The sequence below is a fragment of the Eumetopias jubatus genome, unplaced genomic scaffold (assembly GCF_037043125.1).
Source record: "Eumetopias jubatus isolate StellerSeaLion01/CBP00866 unplaced genomic scaffold, mEumJub1_p1.0 scaffold_7, whole genome shotgun sequence".
Taxonomy (NCBI): Eukaryota; Metazoa; Chordata; class Mammalia; order Carnivora; family Otariidae; genus Eumetopias; species Eumetopias jubatus.
The window spans coordinates 54,676,212-54,697,845 of NW_028274813.1; the positions used below are offsets into that span (position 1 = coordinate 54,676,212).

General features: G+C 37.0%; 1 pseudogene; it reads right to left on the reverse strand.

Annotated features, from left to right (window-relative positions):
• The window catches only part of LOC114205715 (pre-mRNA-splicing regulator WTAP-like), a 91,376-nt pseudogene that overhangs the window by 67,052 nt on the left and 2,690 nt on the right, over positions 1 to 21,634 (reverse strand).

Here is a 21,634-nt window from a genome sequence, read left to right on the forward strand (position 1 = left end):
AGGACAGTATGTTTTGAAGTACCTTCTAAAAATGTCTTAAAATTTTTCTGAACCACAGATGGTTTTTCTTTACCCTTTGAGTTATGAGAAAATTGCCCAGTTGCATGAAAGTGTAAATATGTTTTAATTATTTTATCTACTCTACTTATACCATTTTTGTTCAATTTAGAGTCTTATTTCAATCACTGTCTCAAGTAGATCCACTTCCAATGACTCAGCTTTTACTTTCTTCAAAGAACCAATAATCCTTAACTGTATGTCCACATATTCTTGGTGTAAAGTCAATCACCTCTTCTTCATTCCTTTAAGGTCTTTGTTATCTTCTAACCTACTCAGTTTCTAATGTTCAATAGACACACTGCTGTTCTATATTTCTCCATATAAAGCTGCAAACATTGATATCAAATCCTTTCCTTTCTTTACCATTCTTCTTTGTGGCCCATTTCCAGGTAGTTTGCTGTACTTTTTCCCCACTTAACCTAAAGGAAAATTATGCCCTCTTAAATCTTTCAGCAGTATCACTTAACATGAGCCCAAATCTCCTCAGCATCTCTTTGAGATGCTCTATGACATCCTAGCCACGTTTCTGATCTTCTTGACTGGTAGGGATCTGCTACGGACTGAATGCTTGTGTCTCTCCAAAATTCATACATCAAAATTCTACCCCTGGGGCGCCTGGGTGGTTCAGTCCTTAAGTGTCTGCCTTCGGCTCAGGTCATGATCCCAGGCTTCTGGGATCAAGCCCCGCATCGGGCTCCCTGCTCTGTGGGAAGCCTGTTTCTCCCTCCCCCACTCCCCCTGCTTGTGTTCCCTCTCTCGCTGTGTCTCTCTCTGTCAAATAAATAAATAAAATCTTTTTAAAAAATTAAAAAACAAATTCTACCCCCCAAGGTGATAACATTGGAGATGGACCTTTGAGAGGTGCCTTGGTCATGAGGGTGGAGCCCTCATGAATGGGATTAGTACTCTGATAAAAGATACTCTACAGAGCTCCCTAACCCTTTCTGCCTTCTGAGAATATAGTGAAAAGACAACCATCTATGAACCAGGAAGCAGGCTCTCACCAGACACTGAATGAAGACTCCAGAACTGTGAAAAATAAATTTCTGTTGTTTATAAGCCACTCATCAATGACTTTATTATAGCATCTGAATGAACTAAGACAGGATCCATACACCTTTTCAAGATAATTACTAAATCCCATTAGATCTATTAAAACATTTTCGGGGTGCCTGTGTGGCTAAGTCGGTTAAGGATCTTACTCTTGATTTCAGCTCAGATCATGATCTCAGGGTCATGAGATTGAGCCCTGCATTGGGCTCTGTGTTGAGCATGGAGCCTGCTTAAGATTCTCTCTCTCTCTCCCTCTGCCCCTCCCCCTGTTCACTCTCTCTCTAAACAAACAAACAAACAAACAAAAAACCCACATATCACATTTTCTAGCTTTCATCTTAAGTAAGTGTGATAAATTATAAAATATGGGTATAAATTTTATATCCTTTTGGACTATCCTTCCAAATGATATGGGCCAATTTTGTGACCTGTTTTGGCTATGAGACAATTAGCAAACATGACACAAAATGACAACTGTAAACTACTTCTTTGTAGTTGTTCACTTGCTGCTTTTGGAATCCACTTACCAGGTGAAGAAATCAACTTCCCTATTATCATCATGATGAGAGACATGTGGACATGACCACGTTAATCCCATCATCCCTGCGGATACTGGGCCAACCAAGAAATAGAAGAATGAGGCCACCAACACCATCCTGTCTAGTTCAGTGACCTGTTCTTTAACAGTTGATCTGGTCCAGATGGATAGAAATACTCAACTAAACCACAAGATTGTGAGAAATAATACATGCTTGTCTTTCAATCCACTAGTGAGTTTGGGATGATTTGTTGCATAGGAAATTTAACTGAAAACAGGCAAGATAGTGTCAACTATAAAAGGAACCACTTAGTACGAAAACCCTTGAATAAAATCTGTTCTATTTAAATAGAATGGAAATTATCAGCCAGAGAATGAGATATCCCCAATGTATTAAGAAGTTGGTTAAGGAAATGGAGGATGTTCTTCAGCTCTCTCCTGGCCTACTGTTATCCTGACAGCCACAGGCTTCACAGGACTAGCCTCTCCATGTTCCATACTTCACAGATAAGCATATTAAACAGAAATGTTTCACCTGATGAAAACCCATTTCCTTTTATGTAGCTTTTCTTAGTGATATTAAAACTTCTTTTGCATATTCTTTGCAAATAAACTATGCAATGGTTAAATTGTGTGGTGAAGAAAATCTCATATTTCAATCAGTTTTAAATAAGGTTAGAATTTCCTGTGTCCATACTGGGAAAACAATTAACTCAGTTTTCTCCTAATGGTAGAATAGCAAAACTTATGTGATTGGTATTTACAACAGCAGCTCTACAACAATTTGTATATTTAAATTTTCGAAGGAAAAATTATATCTGAGACAAAGATTGGTACATAATGAATGTATAAGTCAAGTGGAAGAAACTCACTTTTCAGCTTTTATGACAGTGTTTGTTCACCGTTTCTACAGACCATGTTGCTTTGACCGAATACCCTCAATTTCATAGGTCATTATGATGAGACTCAGGCTAATAAGAGATAAAAAATAGGTTTCAGAATCTTGAAAAAATTTTATTCTGTATTGTTTGGTAAAATTACTCAGGTGACTACTCTAAGTTTTAACTACAGTCCTGGACTAGGTTTTGCTAATAAAATCTAGGACAAGACCCATTTACGCTGCCTGATTATTTATTATTAATACTAGGGTTTTCGCTCTTACTATATCAGAAAAACAATCCTCTTTTTCCCTTTCACAAGACTGAACACATTCTATACCTAACCTTATTATTCCAAATTCAAACACTTGAATTCAAACACTTTGAGGTTATCAGATTCTTATGCTTAAAGTCTTTTTTATCTTCTAACATACCAATTTTTGTTGTTCAACAGACATGCTTTTGTTCTATATTTCTCTATATAAAGTTGCAAATATTGATGCTAAATTCTTTCCTTTCTTTGCCATTCTTCTTATCTTGCCCATTTCCCAGTGGTTTGCTGTACTTTCTACCTACAAGTCATGTTATCTGTAGTCATAATGAAGATTCCACATATTCTTACAGCTGTCCTACAAATCATCCTTAGAAATCTACTCTTCCTGTGAATTTTCCAGATGAGTTTGTTGACCTGTATTTGTTTTGTGTATTTTTATTAACTGGGAAATTCATTGAGACCAACTCTTTGTAATCAGAGAGAATTGGTGGCCTTAGGTTCTACGTATTCTCTACTTGGCAGAAGTCGAATACAACTTCTATATTCCCAGATAAATTCCACATTAAAGTGATTTTTTTTCTAATTTTTCTCCTTGTGTCCATGAACTATATTTATTATTGTATCCATGAGACTTATATACTACTTCTCTGGAAGACTGAAACTGATTTTTCTCCTCTCTGTATTGCCTGGCTTATTGGGTACTTGGAACAAATGGGATGAAATTTTTTTTTTAAGATTTTATTTATTTATTTGAGAGAGAGCATGCATGTATGCACAGAGATGGTGAGGGAGGAGCAGAGGGGGAGGGAGAGGCACAAGCAGACTCTGCTCTGAATATGGAGCCCAATGTGAGACTCGATCACAGGACCCTGAGATCATGACCTGAGTCGAAACCAAGAGGTGGAGGCTTAACCGACTAGAGCCACTCAGGTGCACCTAACAAAGAGAATGAATTTTTAAAATTTCTGTACTACATTGCTACCTTTCTTTCATTGTATTTTTGGTGCTACTGAAGAGCTAAGAATTTTATATAAAATAATGCATTTCTTTATGTATAGTTGCTATATATCTTTCACATTCACTTTTTGTTTTTCACACGCAAATCTGGGGGGCAGAGGGAGAGGGAGAGAGAGAGAGAGAGAGAGAGAGAGAATCTTAAGCAGGCTCCACACCCAGCGAGGAGCCTGACATGGGGTTCTATCTCACAACCCTGAATTCATGACCTGAGCCAAAATCAAAAGTCAGACACTTAACCAACTGAGCCACCCAGGAAGCCCTCGCACTCACTTTAAAGTATAAGTTATTTTGACTTTTTTGTCTGTTTTAATAATTTCATAGTTTTCTCTGCCATCATCTATAGACATTATCCCAACCATTTTGTATTTTTGCACTAAAATCTATTTTTATTTTTAAAAATAGCAATGAGTTGTGATAGCCTAATATAATTTGTTCAGAATCAAGAGTGATGCTTCCTGTCTGAAATACATTTATGTAATCACCTCATATAGTTCAATGTTTTTCCTTACTTTTAGCTCTTTTTATCTCAAGTTCAATAACTAACAAAAATTAATGAGATTTAAATTACCCCATTGCATATAAAAATTACCCACTAACATGATCTGTTTTGTTCCATAATATTGCTATTTTGTTTGTTTTTATATAGAATTTACACTTGTTAGAACTTTAATTTTCTCCATTTTTTAATCCATGAAATATAAGCATTCACTCTATTTGGTGTATCTCTGTAATTTACAAAATCATCACCTCTTGGCCTTGCTAAAAAATGAAATCACCAGTTTCCAAATAAAAAATATGTTTCATTAGAATTGTGCTGAAATGTAGACATCTATATTTTTATTTTTAAGTATCTTGGATTATGCTGAAGCATGTAGTCCAGGGACTAAATTTAAGGAACAGTTGTCCAAATAATCTTCAATTTTCTTTCTTATCTGATAGTATATATATTTCTGATTTCTGGTTTATACTTTTGAAAACAGATGAAAGTTATGCTGTGACATTCTTTAAAAATGGTTCCTTCTACCACCATAATGACTCCTATTTGCCTTCTGTTTCCCCTCACATACTCATCTTAAGCAGAAGAAACTATAGCGCTTACCCTATTCCTGTCCCACTGTTGCCTCTTTGGTGTGGTGGGGATGGAGAGCATAACTGCCTCTTTAGATCAAGGCCCTCCTCATATGAAGAACTGGACTTAAGTTGCTGAACTCAAGAAATGGCATCCATGCTGTCTCCTCTCTACCTGAACCTGATTGAAAAGATGAGATCCTAGAATCTGAGCCTATGCCTGACGCTATAAGAGATACAATTTCACTGGTCAGTTGAGGGGAGGAGAGTTTATTGTGAGCATGGAAGGAATATAAATAATTGTGGGCAGATGGCACACAATGGTGATTTTAAAACTCGTCAGCATTTCTTTTTTGGACATTCTTTTCACAAAAACTGGAGTCTAACTTCTCACTTCTCAAAAATGGGCCAGCATACTGATTTGCTTTTAAAAGAGGGGAAGTAGCGGAAGTGACACAGTTGGACATTTGCAAACAGGTTTCTCTCAGGTCTTTATTAGGATTTATGCCTTTGGAGCCCTGAGTATCTCTGGAGAATGTTTGACTCCCCTGAAGCTGCCTTGTCAGAGAGAGCATATAGAGAGAACAGAGGAGTGCAATCCCCTCCAGCTCCCAGATATTCAAGACTACCCAGTTCAGAACCAGATACTTGACTAAAGAAGTCTTTGAGAGGATCCTCTGTACCCAACCACTCTATCCATGCAATGTCATGAGAAATCCCAGCCAGAAACAATGAAAAAAGAATGTAAAAATTTAACACAAGTGATTCATTTTAGTTATCTTAAAATTATTACTGTAAATCGGGGCACCTGGGGGGCTCAGTCATTAAGCACCTGCCTTCGGCTCAGGTCATGGTCCCGGGGTCCTGGGATCAAGCCCCACATTGGGCTCCCTGTTCAGCAGGAAGCCTGCTTCTCCCTCTCCCACTCCCCCTGCTTGTGTTCCCTCTCTCTCTATGTCTCTGTCTGTCAAATAAATAAATAAAAAATCTTTTAAAAAAATTATTACTCTAAATCTGCAAATTTTCTTAACTAATTCGTCCTTTTAAAGAATGGGCACCTTCAAGTATACTTGTTTATTACATATACATATATATATATATATATGTATATATATATATATACTGTACTCAATCAAACACTCTGAAAATATCTTGTTTGGTTCATTTTTTTTTTTTTTTTGCACAGTTAAATCAGCAATAAATGTAGAGTTGAGATTCATAGACAGACCTCTTGCTCTTAAACCCTATCCTGAACATTAGTTGTACAGATACATCTAAATCCAGACCCAAATTTTTTACATTTTGTTAAAGTAAATATTACTTTTAAAATAAAATTTTAGCAGGAGATAACACTTACATATTTCATCATTTCCATTGCAATTAACATTACAGTTTGAAAGTGTGAATTTGTATTAGCATGTTGAAAAGGAAGATCTATTACTTAAATTAACACAATCAAATAACCCTACATTTGGTTAATAATAAGACAGAAATACATCACCACAGTATACTTTTTAACTTGTAATTTCTTAGTTGGGATTTTATGAACTAGTATGGCATCTTAATCTCTGATACAGTGGAGAAAAAGAGTGCAATCCTTATTGCCTACACATTCTCACAGATGACCTCTATCTAGTCCTATACTGATATCAGTGCAGTATGATCTGTTATCTCAAAAGCAGAAACTATACAAATGAGTTAATACAATGTGAATTTCAATGAAAAATTTAAATATAGTATTCTTTACTATTTATTAAGTATAGTAGTCTTCATTCAACTGCCTATTATAAGGAATAGATCTAAAGAATAAATGATTATAAAAATGGGTATCATTTCAACTTATCAATTTTGTTGAAGGGTATGGGAAGATGATAAGCAAATTATGATTCTTTTCATAATTTCCCTTAAATCCATCTAATGCTTATAAATAAAATAATACATGTAAATAATATATTTATAATATAAATATAAACAATGCATAAACTCATTCATCGTGAAGGATACTTACTTTTTCATTTATAGTACGATGCCAGATGAATGATGACTATTATTTTTGTGGATAGTACTTGGCAGATGAAGGCCAAGTGTGTCACCAGGTTATTGGGCTAGAGAACCGAAGTTGATTAGTTTCACTCTGTTCAAAATTACAGAAGGTAACCTGTTACAAGGTTAATCAGTAGATATATAGGAGATAGTTTGGTAATCATAGCACCTGGACAAAGGAACGAATAGATTCTTTCTGACTAAATCCTCAAGTCTGAAACTTCAAAGTTCCACTTTAAGAATGTAAATGACAAGTGAATGAAAATACCTGTGTTAATTGACCATGCGTACTACCTCTTCAAGTAATTCTGGAGACAATCTGAAATATATAACAAAATCAAATGAACATTAGAAGTTTGAGGTTTCTGTGAAAACCACATCATTTTCTTTATACAATTGTTACTTAGTCACCCAAATTATAACCCAACTATGGATTCATCTTTCTATAAAAGTATATACAAAGTCCCTCCAATTAGGTATAGCCATTTCTCAAATGTCAAAATACTACATTTACTCTTATGGGAAGATAATTTGACAGCACTGATTATTATGTTTCACATTCAGATGGTGGCCTTGGTTCTGACACCCTTTTTAAAATTTCTGTCTCCATTATTAATGATTTGATTAATTCCCTGCATGGAAACTTTCTAACAACAGATATCGTTAGTGCTATCATGTAGTTCTGTGTCATTCAACTCCATATTTAGTACCACCTTCCCATTTACTTTATCAACATGTTAGATTTGAATTTAATATCCATGTTTATTTACTGATTTATTGATTATATGTAGAAAATTTCAGTAAATGAATGGAATTGATTTTATTTGTAGCAAAATGGGTGATTTGTAGTTTACAGTACATTTCACAACTCCATGTTTCAGGATAACATTAAATAAAATACAATTTAGTCAAAATTACATTGTATATTCAAACAAATGGATATTTGAGAATTTATTATTTACCTATTATTTTAATACAAAAGACCTCCCCCAAGTTTAATTATTATTTAAATAGTAATAAGAAGAAGGAGAAAAAAGGCAGGACTGATGATTAAAATTGGGTTGAAGGAAATCAAAATATCTTTATAACATATTCCTGCTAAAGAGGATGTAAAGCCCTAACAATCATATTGTTTATAAAACTGAGTTGCTAAATCCATCTTGTAAAACTTAATGGCCATTCCTGAGGGGCGGAGCAAGATGGCAGAGGAGTAGGAGACCTAGATCTCGTCTGGTCTCAGGAATTCAGCTGAATAGGGATCAAACCATTCTGAACACCTACAAACTCAACAGGAGATCGAAGAGGAGAGTAGCAACAACTCTCTGAACAGAGAAGCGACCACTTTCTGGAAGGTAGGACGTGCGGAGAAGTGAATCCGAGGCGATATTTGGGAGGATAGACGGCAGGGGACGGGGCCTCTGTCAGCCGCTTCTGGCGAGTGATAGAGCCGCGGAGCACAAAATCGAACCTTTTAGAAGTCGGCTCCGCTGAGGGACGTCGCTGCAGTGGCTAAGCGGGGGGTGGAACCCTCGCGGGACAGTATGGTCTCAGGACCCTCGGGGTCACAGAAAGACCGGGGGTGCCTGAGTGCGCCAGAGCTCCCAGGTATCGGAGCGGGGAAGCCGGCTGCAGAGACGGAGCTGAGGCGCGGGCTCTCAGCTCGGGGTTGCCATAAACCGTGATCCGCAGCTCAGTCGGGCTACTGCTCCTCCAGCAGGGACCCAACAAGCAGCAGAGCTGGGGAGACTCCCTTTCTTCCCCTGGGAGGAGCGGCACGGGTGCACCACAGGGATCTGCTGGGTTTGGAGACTCCACACGGGGTCGGGTGCCAGAGATACAAATGCTCGGTCACAGGCCAGGTGAGCACGGAGTGCGGCCAGATACCAGGGAGACGGGAGTGACTGCTTTTCTCTGGGGGCGCACTGAGGAGCGGGGCCGTGAGTTCTCAGCTCCTCTGCGTGGAGATTGGGAGGCCACCATTTTCGCCCTGGTCCTCCAAAGCTGTACCAAGAGCTTGCAGGGAACAAAAGCTCCCGAGAGCAAACCCAAGCAGCTTGCTTAGCCCGGACCGACAAGGGCGGGGCAATTCAGCCTCCAGCAAAGACATTTGGAAACCACGGCAACAGGCCCCTCCCCCAGAAGATCAGCACGAACAGCCAGCAAGCCAAGACCAAGTTTATCGATCAAGGAAAACGGGAGAACTCCAGCGCTAGGGGAATACAGCACATAGAATTCATGGCTTTTTTTTTTTACCATGATTCATTAGTTCATCAAAGTTAATTTTTTTAACTTTTTTTTTTAATTTTTCTTTTTCCCTTTTTCAACCAACATCTTATCAATCCCTTTAAAAAAAAAAACATTTTTTATTTTTCATTTTTAAGTCATATTTTATCCCTTCATAGTAGTTACCCTTATTTTTGGCATATATATATAAGTAGTTCTCTCTTTAAAATTTTGAGATACAGTTTCTTCTAACAGATCAAAATATACCCTAAATCACTAGTGTATGGCTTTGTTCTAGTCTCCTGCCTGATCACATTCTCTCCCTTTTTTCTTTTTTCTTTTTTTTTTTAAATCTTCTTCTTTCTTTTTTCAAACAACTTATCTTATCAATTCCTTTTATAAAATCTTTTATAATTTTCATCTTTACACTCATCTTCCATCCCCTCATGGTATCAACCCTTATTTTGTACATATAGGTCTTTCTTCCTTTAAAAAAATTTTAGGAGGCACTTTTTTCTAACAGACCAAAATACGCCCAAAATCTAGTGTGTGGCACTGATCTATGCACTAGCCTGATCATATTTGATCATATTCTGCTTTTTTTGTATTGTTCTGTTTTTGTTTTTATCTCTTTTTTCTTTTTTTTTTTTCCTCTTTCTTTTTTCTTTCTTTCCCTTTCTTTTCCCCTGGTTTCAGGTCTTTTCTGATTTGTGTAGAGTATATTTGCTGGGGACGTAGTTAACCTGTTAGCATTTTGTTCTCTCATTCATCTATTCTCCTCTGGACAAAATGACAGGATGAAAAAAATCACCTCAGCAAAAAGAACAAGAGGTAGTACCGTCAGCCAGGGACCTACTCAATACGGACATTAGTACGATGTCGGACGTAGAGTTCAGAATCATGACTTTAAAGATACTAGCTGGGCTTGAAAAAAGCGTGGAAGTTATTAGAGAAACCCTTTCTGGAGAAATAAAAGAACTAAAATCTAACCAAGTTGAAATCAAAAAGGCTATTGATGAGGTGCAATCAAATATGGGGGCACTGCTAGGATAAATGAGGCAGAAGAGAGAATCAGTGATATAGAAGACCAAATGATGGAAAATAAAGAGGCTGAGAAAAAGAGAGATAAACAACTACAGGAACACGAGGGCAGAATTCGAGAGATAAGTGATACGATAAGACGAAACAACATTAGAATAATTGGGATCCCAGGAGAAGAAGAAAGAGAGAGAGAGGGGCAGAAGGTATATTGGAGAAAATAATAGCAGAGAACTTCCTTAATTGAGGAAGAAAACAGGTATTAAAATCCAGGAGGCACAGAGAACCCCGCTCAAAATCAATAATAATAGGTCAACACCCTGACATCTAATAGTAAAACTTACGAGTCTCAGAGACAAAGAGAAAATCCTGAAAGCAGCTCGGGAGAAGAGATATGTAACCTACAATGGTAGAAATATTAGATTGGCAACAGACCTATCCACAGAGACCTGGCAGGCCAGAAAGGACTGGCAAGATGTCTTCAGAGCACTAAACGAGAAAAATATGCAGCCAAGAATACTATATCCAGCTAGGCTGTCATTGAAAATAGAAGGAGAGATAGAAATCTTCCAGGACAAACAAAAACTAAAGGAATTTGCAAACACGAAACCAGCCCTCCAAGAAATATTGAAGGGGTCCTCTAAGCAAGGAGAGAGCCTGAAAGCAGATAGATGAGAAAGGAACACAGACAATATACAGGAACAGTCACCTTACAGTCAATACAATGGCCCTAAATTCCTATCTTTCAATAGTTACCCTGAATGTAAATGGGCTAAATGCCCCAATCAAAAGACACAGGCTATCAGATTGGATTAAAAAATAAGACCCATCAATATGCTGTCTGCAAGACACTAATTTTAGACCCAAAGACACCCCCACATTGAAAGTGAGGGGGTGGAAAACCATTTACCATGTTAATGGACACCAAAAGAAAGCTGGGGTGGCAATCCTTATATCAGACAAATTAGATTTTAAAACAAAGACTGTAATAAGAGATGAGGAAGGACACTATATCCTACATAAAGGGTCTATCCAACAAGAAGATCTAACAATTGTAAATATCTATGCCCCTAACATGGGAGCAGCCAATTATATAAGGCAATTAATAACAAAAGCGAAGAAACACATTGACAACAATACAATAATAGTGGGGGACTTTAACACCCCCTGACTGAAATGGACAGATCATCTAAGCAAAAGATCACAAGGAATTAAAGACTTTAAATAACACACACTGGACCAAATGGACTTCAAAGACATATTCAGAACATTCCATCCCAAAGAAACGGAATACACATTCTTCTCTAGTGCCCATGGAACATTTTCCAGAATTGATCACATCCTAGGTCACAAATCAGGTCTCAACCAGTACCAAAAGATTGGGATTATTCCCTGCATATTTTCAGACCACAATGCTTTGAAACTAGAACTCAATCACAAGAGGAAAGTCGGAAAGAACTCAAATACATGGAGGCTAAAGAGCATCCTACTAAAGAATGAATGAGTCAACCAGGAAATTAAACAAGAATTAAAAAAATTCATGGAAACCAATGAAAATGAAAGCACAACTGTTCAAAATCTTTGGGATACAGCAAAGGCAGTCCTGACATGAAAGTATAAAGCAATACAAGCCTTTCTCAAGAAACAAGAAAGGTCTAAAATACACAACCTAACCCTACACCTAAAGGAGCTGGAGAACGAACAGCAAAGAAAGCCTAAACCCAGCAGGAGAAGAAAAATAATAAAGATCAGAGCAGAATTCAATGAACTAGAAACCAAAAGAACAGTAGAACAGATCAACGAAACAAGGAGCTGGTTCTTTGAAAGAATTAACAAGATTGATAAACCCCTGGCCAGACTTATCAAAAAGAAAAGAGAAATGACCCAAATCAACAAAATCATGAATGAAAGAGGAGAGATCACAACCAACACCAAAGAAATACAAACAATTATAAGAACAAATTATGAGCAACTCTATGCCAGCAAATTAGATAACCTGGAAGAAATAGGTGCATTTCTAGAGATGTATCAACTACCAAAATTGAACCAGGAAGAAACAGAAAACCTGAACAGACCTATAGCCCCTAAGGAAATGGAAGCAGTCATCAAAAATCTCCCAACAAACAAGGGCCCAGGGCCAGATGGCTTCCCAGGGGAATTCTATCAGACTTTTAAAGAAGAATTAATACCTATTCTCTTGAAACTGTTCCAAAAAATAGAAATGGAAGGAAAACTTCCAAACTCATTTTATGAGGCCAGCATTTCCTTGATCCCAAAACCAGACAAAGACCCCATCCAAAAGGAGAATTACAGACCAATATCCTTGATGAATATGGATGCAAAAATTCTCACCAAAATACTAGCCAATATGATCCAACATTACATTAAAAGGATTATTCAAAACGACCAAGTGGGAATAATCCCTGGGCTGCAAGGATGGTTCAACATCCGCAAATCAATCAACGTGATACAATACATTAACAAAAGAAAGAACAAGAATCATATGATCCTCTCAATAGATGCAGACAAAGCATTTGACAAAGTACAGCATCCTTTCTTGATCAAAACTCTTCAGCGTATAGGGCTAGAGGGTACATACCTCAGTATCATAAAAGCCATCTATGAAAAACCTACAGCGAATATCATTCTCAATGGGGAAAAGCTGAGAGCTTTTCCCCTGTCAGGAATGCGGCAGGGATGTCCACTCTCACCACTGCTATTCAACATAATATTAGAAGTCCTAGCCACAGCAATCAGACAACAAAAACAAATCAAAGGCATCCAAATCGGCAAAGAGGAAGTCAAACTCTCACTCTTTGCAGATGACATGATACTGTATGTGGAAAACCCAAAGACTCCACCCCAAAACTGCTAGAGCTCATACAGGAATTCAGTCAAGTAGCAGGCTATAAAATCAATGCATAGAAATCAGTGGCATTCCTATACACCAACAACAAGACAGAAGAGAGACAAATCAAGAAGTCAATCCCAATTACAATTGCACCCAAAACCATAAGATACCTAGGAATAAATTTAACCAAATAGACAAAGGATCTGTACTCAGAAAACTATAAAATACTCATGAAAGAAATTGAAGAAGACACAAAGAAATGGAAAAATGTTCCATGCTCATAGATTGGGAGAACCAACATTGTGAAGATGTCAATACTACCTAGAGCAATTTACACATTCAATGCAATCCCCATCAAAATACAATCCACTTTTTTCAAAGAAACGGAACAAATAATCCTAAAATTTGTAAGGAACCAGAAGAGACCCCGAATAGCCAGAGGAATATTGAAAAAGAAAAGCAAAGCTGGTGGCATCACAATTCCGGACTTCCAGCTCTATTACAAAGCTGTCATCATCAAGACAGTATGGTACTGGCACAAAAACAGACACATAGATCAAGGAACAGAATCGAGAGCCCAGAAATGTACCCTCAAGTCTATGGTCAACTTATCTTTGACAAAGCAGGACAGAATGTCCAATGGCAAAAAGAGAGTCTCTTCAACAAATGATGTTGGGAAAATTGGACAGCCCCATGCAGAGGAATGAAACTGGACCATTTCCTTACACCACACACAAAAATAGACTCCAAATGGTTGAAAGACCTAAACGTGAGACAGGAGTCCATCAAAATCCTAAAGGAGATCACAGGCAGCAACCTCTTCGACCTCAGCCGCAGCAACTTCTTCCTAGAAACATCGCCAAAGGCAAGGGAAGCCAGGGCAAAAATGAACTATTGGGATTTCATCAAGATAAAAAGCTTTTGCACAGCAAAAGAAACAGTCCACAAAACCAAAAGACAACCGACAGAATGGGAGAAAATATTTGCAAATGACATATCAGATAAAGGGCTAGTATCCAAAATCTATAAAGAACTTATCAAACTCAACACCCAAAGAACAAATAATCCAATGAAGAAATGGGCAGAAGATATGAGCAGACATTTTTCCAAAGAAGACCTCCAAATGGCCAACAGACACATGAAAAAGTGCTCAACATCGCTTGGCATCAGGGAAATCCAAATTAAAACCTCAATGAGATACCACCTCACACCAGTCAGAATGGCTAAAATTAATAAGTCAGGAAACGACAGCTGTGGCGGGGATGTGGAGAAAGGGGAACACTCCTACAGTGTTGGTGGGAATGCAAGCTGGTGCAACCCCTCTGGAAAACAGTATGGAGGTTCCTCAAACAGTTGAAAATAGAGCTACCATACGATCCAGCAATTGCACTACTGGGTATTTACCACAAGATACAAATGTAGGGATCCGAAGGGGTACGTGCACCCTATTGTTTATAGCAGCAATGTCCACAATACCCAAATTGTGGAAAGAGCCAAGATGTCCATCGACAGATGAATGGATAAAGATGAGGTGGTATATATACACAATGGAATATTATGCAGCCATCAAAAGGAATGAGATCTTGCCATTTGCAACGACATGGATGGAACTGGAGGGTGTTATGCTGAGTGAAATAAGTCAGTCAGAGAAAGACATGTATCCTATGACCTCACTGATATGAGGAATTCTTAATCTCAGGAACAAACTGAGGGTTGCTGGAGTGGTGGGGGGTGGGAGGGATGGGGTGGCTGGGTGATAGACATTGGGTAGGCTATGTGCTATGGTGAACGCTGTGAATTGTGCAAGACTGTTGAATCACAGATCCGTACTTCTGAAACAAATAATGCAACATATGTTAAGAAAAAAGAAAAAGAAGAAGATAGCAGGAGGGGAAGAATGAAGGGGCTTAAGTTGGAGGGGGAGACATACCATGAGAGACGATGGACTCTGAAAAACAAACTGAGGGTTCTAGAGGGGAGGAGGGTAGGGGCATGGGTTAGCCTGGTGATGGGTATTAAAGAGGGCACATTCTGCATGGAGCACTGGGTGTTATGCACAAACAATGAATCATGGAACACTACATCAAAAATTAATGATGTAATATATGGTGATTAACATAACAATAAAAAATAAAATAAAAAACTTAATGGCCATTCCTGTGATGTTATCTACAGCAATACAGAGTACTGCTCCCTAAAATTGTATATAGTTATTAGTTTAAACAAAGGAGTTAACATTTGTAGATCACCTGTGCTATATAAAGCCCATTACCTATTTTTAAAATAATCCTGTCATGAAGATAACACATTCTCATTTTTTAGGAAATGCCCTAGGCCCTGATGTAGTGAATAACATACTCTTTCGGTCAGACCTAGTGTTCATGTGCCCTACCCAAGAAAGCATCTCCATCTGTGTACTCCCTCCATCTCTGTTTACAGATTATGAAACATTCACCATATGAATAACTCTAAAGTGTAGGGAATAACATGTAAAGCACCCAATTATAATGCAATCTATTATTATAATGATTCTACTTATGATTACTATATATATATATATATATATATATATATACCACTTATGATTACTATAATGATTCTACTAAACAAAATCATAAAGCAATACATTTCTATATATGTCTTTAAATCCTGTAACCAGCACAATTTTTATAAAAGATTTCAGTCTTAAAAAAATGTGTTCCATAAGGGTCCTTGGGTGGCTCTGTCGGTTAAGCGTCTGCCTTCAGCTCAGGTCATGATCTCAGGGTCTTGGGATCCAGTCCCGCGTCGGGCTCCCTGCTCAGCAGAAAGCCTGTTTCAGTGGGTTCCATCATATTTGATCATGAAATATCTTTGTTTCTTTGATTATTAACCTATCAAATTTTAAAATATATTGTTTTACTTGCCATGATTGTAGATATAATTTAATAGTTATTTGTAATTGTTCGGATAAATGTTAAAAATACATGTGCTAAATTAATATTTTATATTTCTGTGGCCTAAAATATGGTGCCTGATAGACATAGGTTTTTTTTTTTTATGTTGAGTTAAATTTAATGCAGTTTTTGATAGGACAAAGAGATAAAAGAATTTTGATAAAAAATAAAAATAAATTTTAAGTTTAGAAGCCTGTATAAATGTTGAAAGATCTAATGGAAATCTGAGGAAATAATACCTGAGATATTCTGGAAAAGGAAACATTGACAAAATTTTCCACTCTAACACCTTTATCATTTTTTTGTTTTAAATTTATATGGATAGAAATACATAAAAAGAAACAAGTGAAAATCAAAATGTGTATTTTCAAAAATATTGGCATATTCAAATAGATACAACTCAAGGCTCCATTTTTTTAAAACAGCTATATATTCCATGAAAGATATTTATTAATTTCCTCAGGAGCATCAGTGAGAAAGAACCAGCAAATATCAACATTAGCCACTGTGAACAATTACGGTAGCATGGACTAAGGAAGCTTCTCTGAAAACTGCTTATGGAGAATTTCTGGAACTCATCAGCAGACAGTATTCTCCCTAACATGTACATTAATGAGGGAAAAAGAAAGTTGTATCCAATATTGGTTGTTGAAAGTAGTTTAGGTTTTATTATCTGCATCACCTTAAAAGAAAGGGCTTTAAATGAAGGTAATGCACTGCTTCTTATCACAAATTGGGAATTATTAAAATGCATATTTAAAATATATAACTTGAAAGTAGGGTAATACATTGGAAAGCAAAACATTCATTAGGGGCGCCTGGGTGGCTCAGTCATTAAGCATCTGCCTTTGGCTCAGGTCATGATCCCACGGTCCTGGGATCGAGCCCTGCATCAGGCTCCCCGCTCAGTGGGAGGCCTGCTTCTCCCTCTCCCACTCCTCCTACTTGTGTTCCCTCTCTCACCGTGTTTCTCTCTGTCAAATAAATAAACAAAATCTTTTTTTAAAAAAAGCATTCATTAAATGCAGTGAGTTTGGCAATGAATGCATTGTTCTATGTGCTGGGTGTGGCTGACCACCTGAAATAGATAAAAAATAATTTTGATTATAGAAAAACACAGGATTCCAGGAAGGTATACTGAGATCTTCTGAGAAACATTTAACAATAGCCATGTGGCAAATCGACTTTAATGTTTGGCTGACTGATTCATTTCCATGTTATTCTTTAGTAGAAAACATAGGTTTTACCAGAGCACAATCCAATACAGCATTCAGTTCTCTCATGCTTCTGAAAAGTTTGAGATACATATTTTAGATGCAATTCTACTGATTGCATAGAGCAGTACAGATGTAACCAAATAACATGAGAGAAGGCTGCTGCTGGAAAATCCCCAAGGAAGATGGGAGAAAACTCTAACCTTGCAGAGTATCCTGATGATTATCAAACACCACATGGTGAAAAGAAAAAGAATGGCATCAAGCAATATAGGCATTGTCTGATTATTTTCAGACAATTATGTCAATATAGAAAGGAGGGAGGATAATGAGAGTACTCAGTGGAGGTGTACGCATGATGGTGTGGGGCAGTTTTGTCCTACGGTATATTAGATTTGATAAGTTCTCTATTTTATTTTATTATATTATGTTAATCACCATACATTACATCATTAGTTTTTGATGTAGTGTTCCATGATTCATTGTTTGCATATAACACCCAGTGCTCCATTCAGTACGTGCCCTCTTTAGTGTCCATTAGCTAACCCATTCCCCACCCCCCTCCCCTCTAGAACCCTCAGTTTGTTTCTCAGAGTCCATAGTCTCTCATGGTTTGTCTCCCCCTCCGATTTCCCCCCCTTCATTCTTCCCTTCCTGCTATCTTCTTCTTTTTTTTTTAACTTATAATGTATTATTTGTTTCAGAGGTACAGGTTTGTGATTCATCAGTCTTACACAATTCACAGCGCTCACCGTAGCACATACCCTCCCCAATGTCTATCACCCAGCTACCCCATCCCTCCCACCCCCCACCACTCCAGCAACACTCAGTTTGTTTCCTGAGATTAAGAATTCCTCATATCAATGAGATCATATGATACATGTCTTTCTCTGATTGACTTATTTTGCTCAGCATAATACCCTCCAGTTCCATCCACGTCATTGCAAATGGCAAGATATCATTCCTTTTGATGGCTGCATAATATTCCATTGTATATATATATATATATATATATATATATATATATATATATATACCACATCTTCTTTATCCATTCATCTGTCAATGGACTTTGATAAGTTCTTTATAGATTTTGGATACTGACCTTTTAGCACATATGTCATTTGCATATATCTTCTTTCATTCTGTTGGTCACCTTTTAATTTTGTTGATTGTTTCCTTCACTGTGCAGAAGTGTGTTTTTTTTATCTTTATGATGTCCTAATAGTTCATTTGTGCTTCTGTTTCCTTTGCTTTAGGAGACGTGTCAAGTAAGAAGTTGCTACAGTTGGGGGTCAAAGAGGATGCTACCAGTGTTCTCCCCTAGGATTTTGATGTTTTTATCTCATATTTAGGTCTTTCATCCATTTTGAATTTATTTTTATGTAGGCCAAAAAGAAGTGATCCGGTTTCATTCTTTTGCATGTAACCATCCAGTTCTCCCAGCCCCATTTGTTGAAGAGACTCTTTTTTCCATTGGATAGTCTTTCCAGCTTTGTCAAAGATTAGTTGACCAAACAGTGATGGGTTCAAATCCTGGGTTTTCTATTCTGTTCCATTGATCAATGTGTCTATTTTTGTGCCTGTACCATACTGTCTTGATCATTACAGCTTTGTAATTTAACTTGAAGTCAAGGATTATGATGCCTCCCACTTTGCTTTTCTTTTTCAACATTACCATTACTATTGGGGGTCTTTTGTGTTTCCATACAATTTTAAGATTGTTCTAGCTCTGTGAAAAGTGCTGGTATTACTTTGATCAGGATGGCACTGAATCTGTGGACTACTTTGGGTACTATAAACATTTTAACAACATTTATTTTTCTAATCCATGAGCATGGAATGTGTATCCATTTCTTTGTACCTTCTTCAAATTAATTCATCAGTGTCCTATAGTTTTCAGCATACAGATCTTTTACCTCTTTGGTTAGGTTTATTCCTAGGTATTTTATGTTTTTTTTTTTTGGTGCAATTTGTAAAAAGGATCAATTCCTTGACTTCTCTTTCTGCTGCTTCATTATTGGTGTACAGAAATGCAACAGATTATGTTGATTTTTGTATCCTGCAACTTTGCTGAGTTTGTGAATCTGTTCTAGCAATTTTTTGGTGGTGTCTTTCAGGTTTTCTACAGAGTATCATGTTGTCTCTGAAGAGTGAAAGTTTGATTTCTTCCTTGATGATTTGGATGCCTTTTACTTCTTTTTATTGTCTGATTGCTGAGGCTAGGACTTCCAGTACTGTGTTCTGTAGCAATGGAGAGAGTGGACATCCCTGCCTTGTTCCTGACTTGATATCTCAAGTTTCTTAATTGTTTTGAAATTCAGTTATTTAAAAAATCTCAGTTTTCACTTATTCATGTTTTGTGGTGTAGAAATTTGATTCTCTACTTATAAAATAAGTAAGTCATGGTGATGTTACGTACAGCATGGTGACTCTAGCTATTCTGTGTATTTGAAAGTTGCTAAAAGAGTAGATCTTAAAAGTTCTCATCATAAAAAAACTCTATGTATGGCAATGGATGTTAACGAGACCTATTATGGTGATCATTTTGCAATATTTCCAAATATTAAATCATTATATTGTACACCTGAAACTAATATAATGTTTTAGGTCAATTACATCACCATTAAAAAATATTTTTCTTTAATCATAACAACTAGATGGAAAGTTTTTCTTTTCTATTCAGTAGATTTAAAGTATATTTAAACACTATTTTAGTTCATAATTTCTCTCAACCTTCTCTCACAACTTCTTTCATTTCAGTTTTGGACTATATATTTTTTTGACATTTTAGGTAGGCTCCATGCCCAGAATGGGGCTCAAACTCATGACCCTGAGATCAAGAGTTTTATGCTCTACGAACTGAGCCAGCCAGGTACCTCTGGACTAATTTTTTGTAACTAAGCCTGGACCCCCTCCCCCACCCCCACATTCACACAGAGTAGAAAATACTTCTGGCTGCATGGTAAAATAACAACTAATGAAAATGTAAGTAAATCTGTATTTTAATAACTCAGAATTTGAAAGAAATTCTTTAAAATTGGTATTTCTTTAGTCAGTAAGATGTTGCATTTTAACATTCTATTTAAAATATATTCAACAATTGATAGATTTTGAGTAAAAGGAAGGCTAAAATTTTGATTTAAAATGAAATTTTTGTCTTGAATATGTGTGAATAATGTCCCTCAATTGTGAATGTACTAGTTAATTTATTTTTCCTCTTTGGAATCTCATAAGTATTAATTATATTTGCAAAGATTATTCACAAATAGGTTATTATCACACTCATCCATCAAAATCAGTTACTATCCAAACAATAATAAAATTAATTGTTCCCTATATTGGATTTCTTTCTTCCTTTCTTTCCTTCCTTCCTTCTTTCTTTATTCCTTCCTTCCTTCCTTCCTTCCTTCCTTCCTTCCTTCCTTCCTTCCTCCCTCCCTCCCTCCCTCCCTCCCTTTCTTTTTTACAATACAAATTTTTATTTAGGTTTGGTCAGTATAGGCAAGATATATTGGAGTCACAGAGCAATATGCATTAACAGGATACAACAGTTCATAAAAACTGAGTAACTGGGCGCCTGGGTGGCTCAGTTGGTTGAGCGACTGCCTTCGGCTCAGGTCATGATTCTGGAGTTCCGGGATCGAGTCCCACATCGGGCTCCCTGCTCGACGGGGAGGCTGCTTCTCCCTCTGACCCTCTTCCCTCTCGTGCTCTCTATCTCTCATTCTCTCTCTCTCAAATAAATAAATAAAATCTTTAAAAAAAAAACTGAGTAACTATAAACATAAATTTCTTAAACATTCAGTCACCTAAAGAGAAAAGGCACAGATGCATGATGGGAAAAACTGTATCTAACCCCTAAACTACTATAGGACTCCATCAGCAAGTCTAATTTGTATGATAAAACTATAGTACTGGGCAAACTTGGCAGTCATAAAACTATATCTACTCTAACAGCTAACTCAAGCATGGGTAAGAATGCCCTTACACAGCACGGGTCCTAAGATAGACACAGATTTCTACAGAGATAATTGTGTTATGCTTTAAAGAAAGATTTCCATTTATAACTATACATTAACTCATATAACAGTAACGTGACACTACACAAAATGTCCTTTTGACAACAAAGTAATTAACTGTTACAATTTCCAAAGTGACAGAGGTATTGAAACAAAGAAAGAAAAAAAAAGGAAAAGAAGAAAAACACATCCACAAAAAAAGGTAAATTGTGACAAAAGTATGTGTTTATTTCCTGAGCAGAATCTCCCCCAAATTAAATGGCACTGTATGACAATTTGTTGAAAAATATACTACAAAACTGAACCCTGCACATTTACACTTGAGTCCAAGCCATTCTGAACATTGCAGGAACTCCCAGTTCAGTTACCTTTCCCATTCACTGTTTTCTCCTCTTGAGGGTCATGATTAGAGTCTGTGT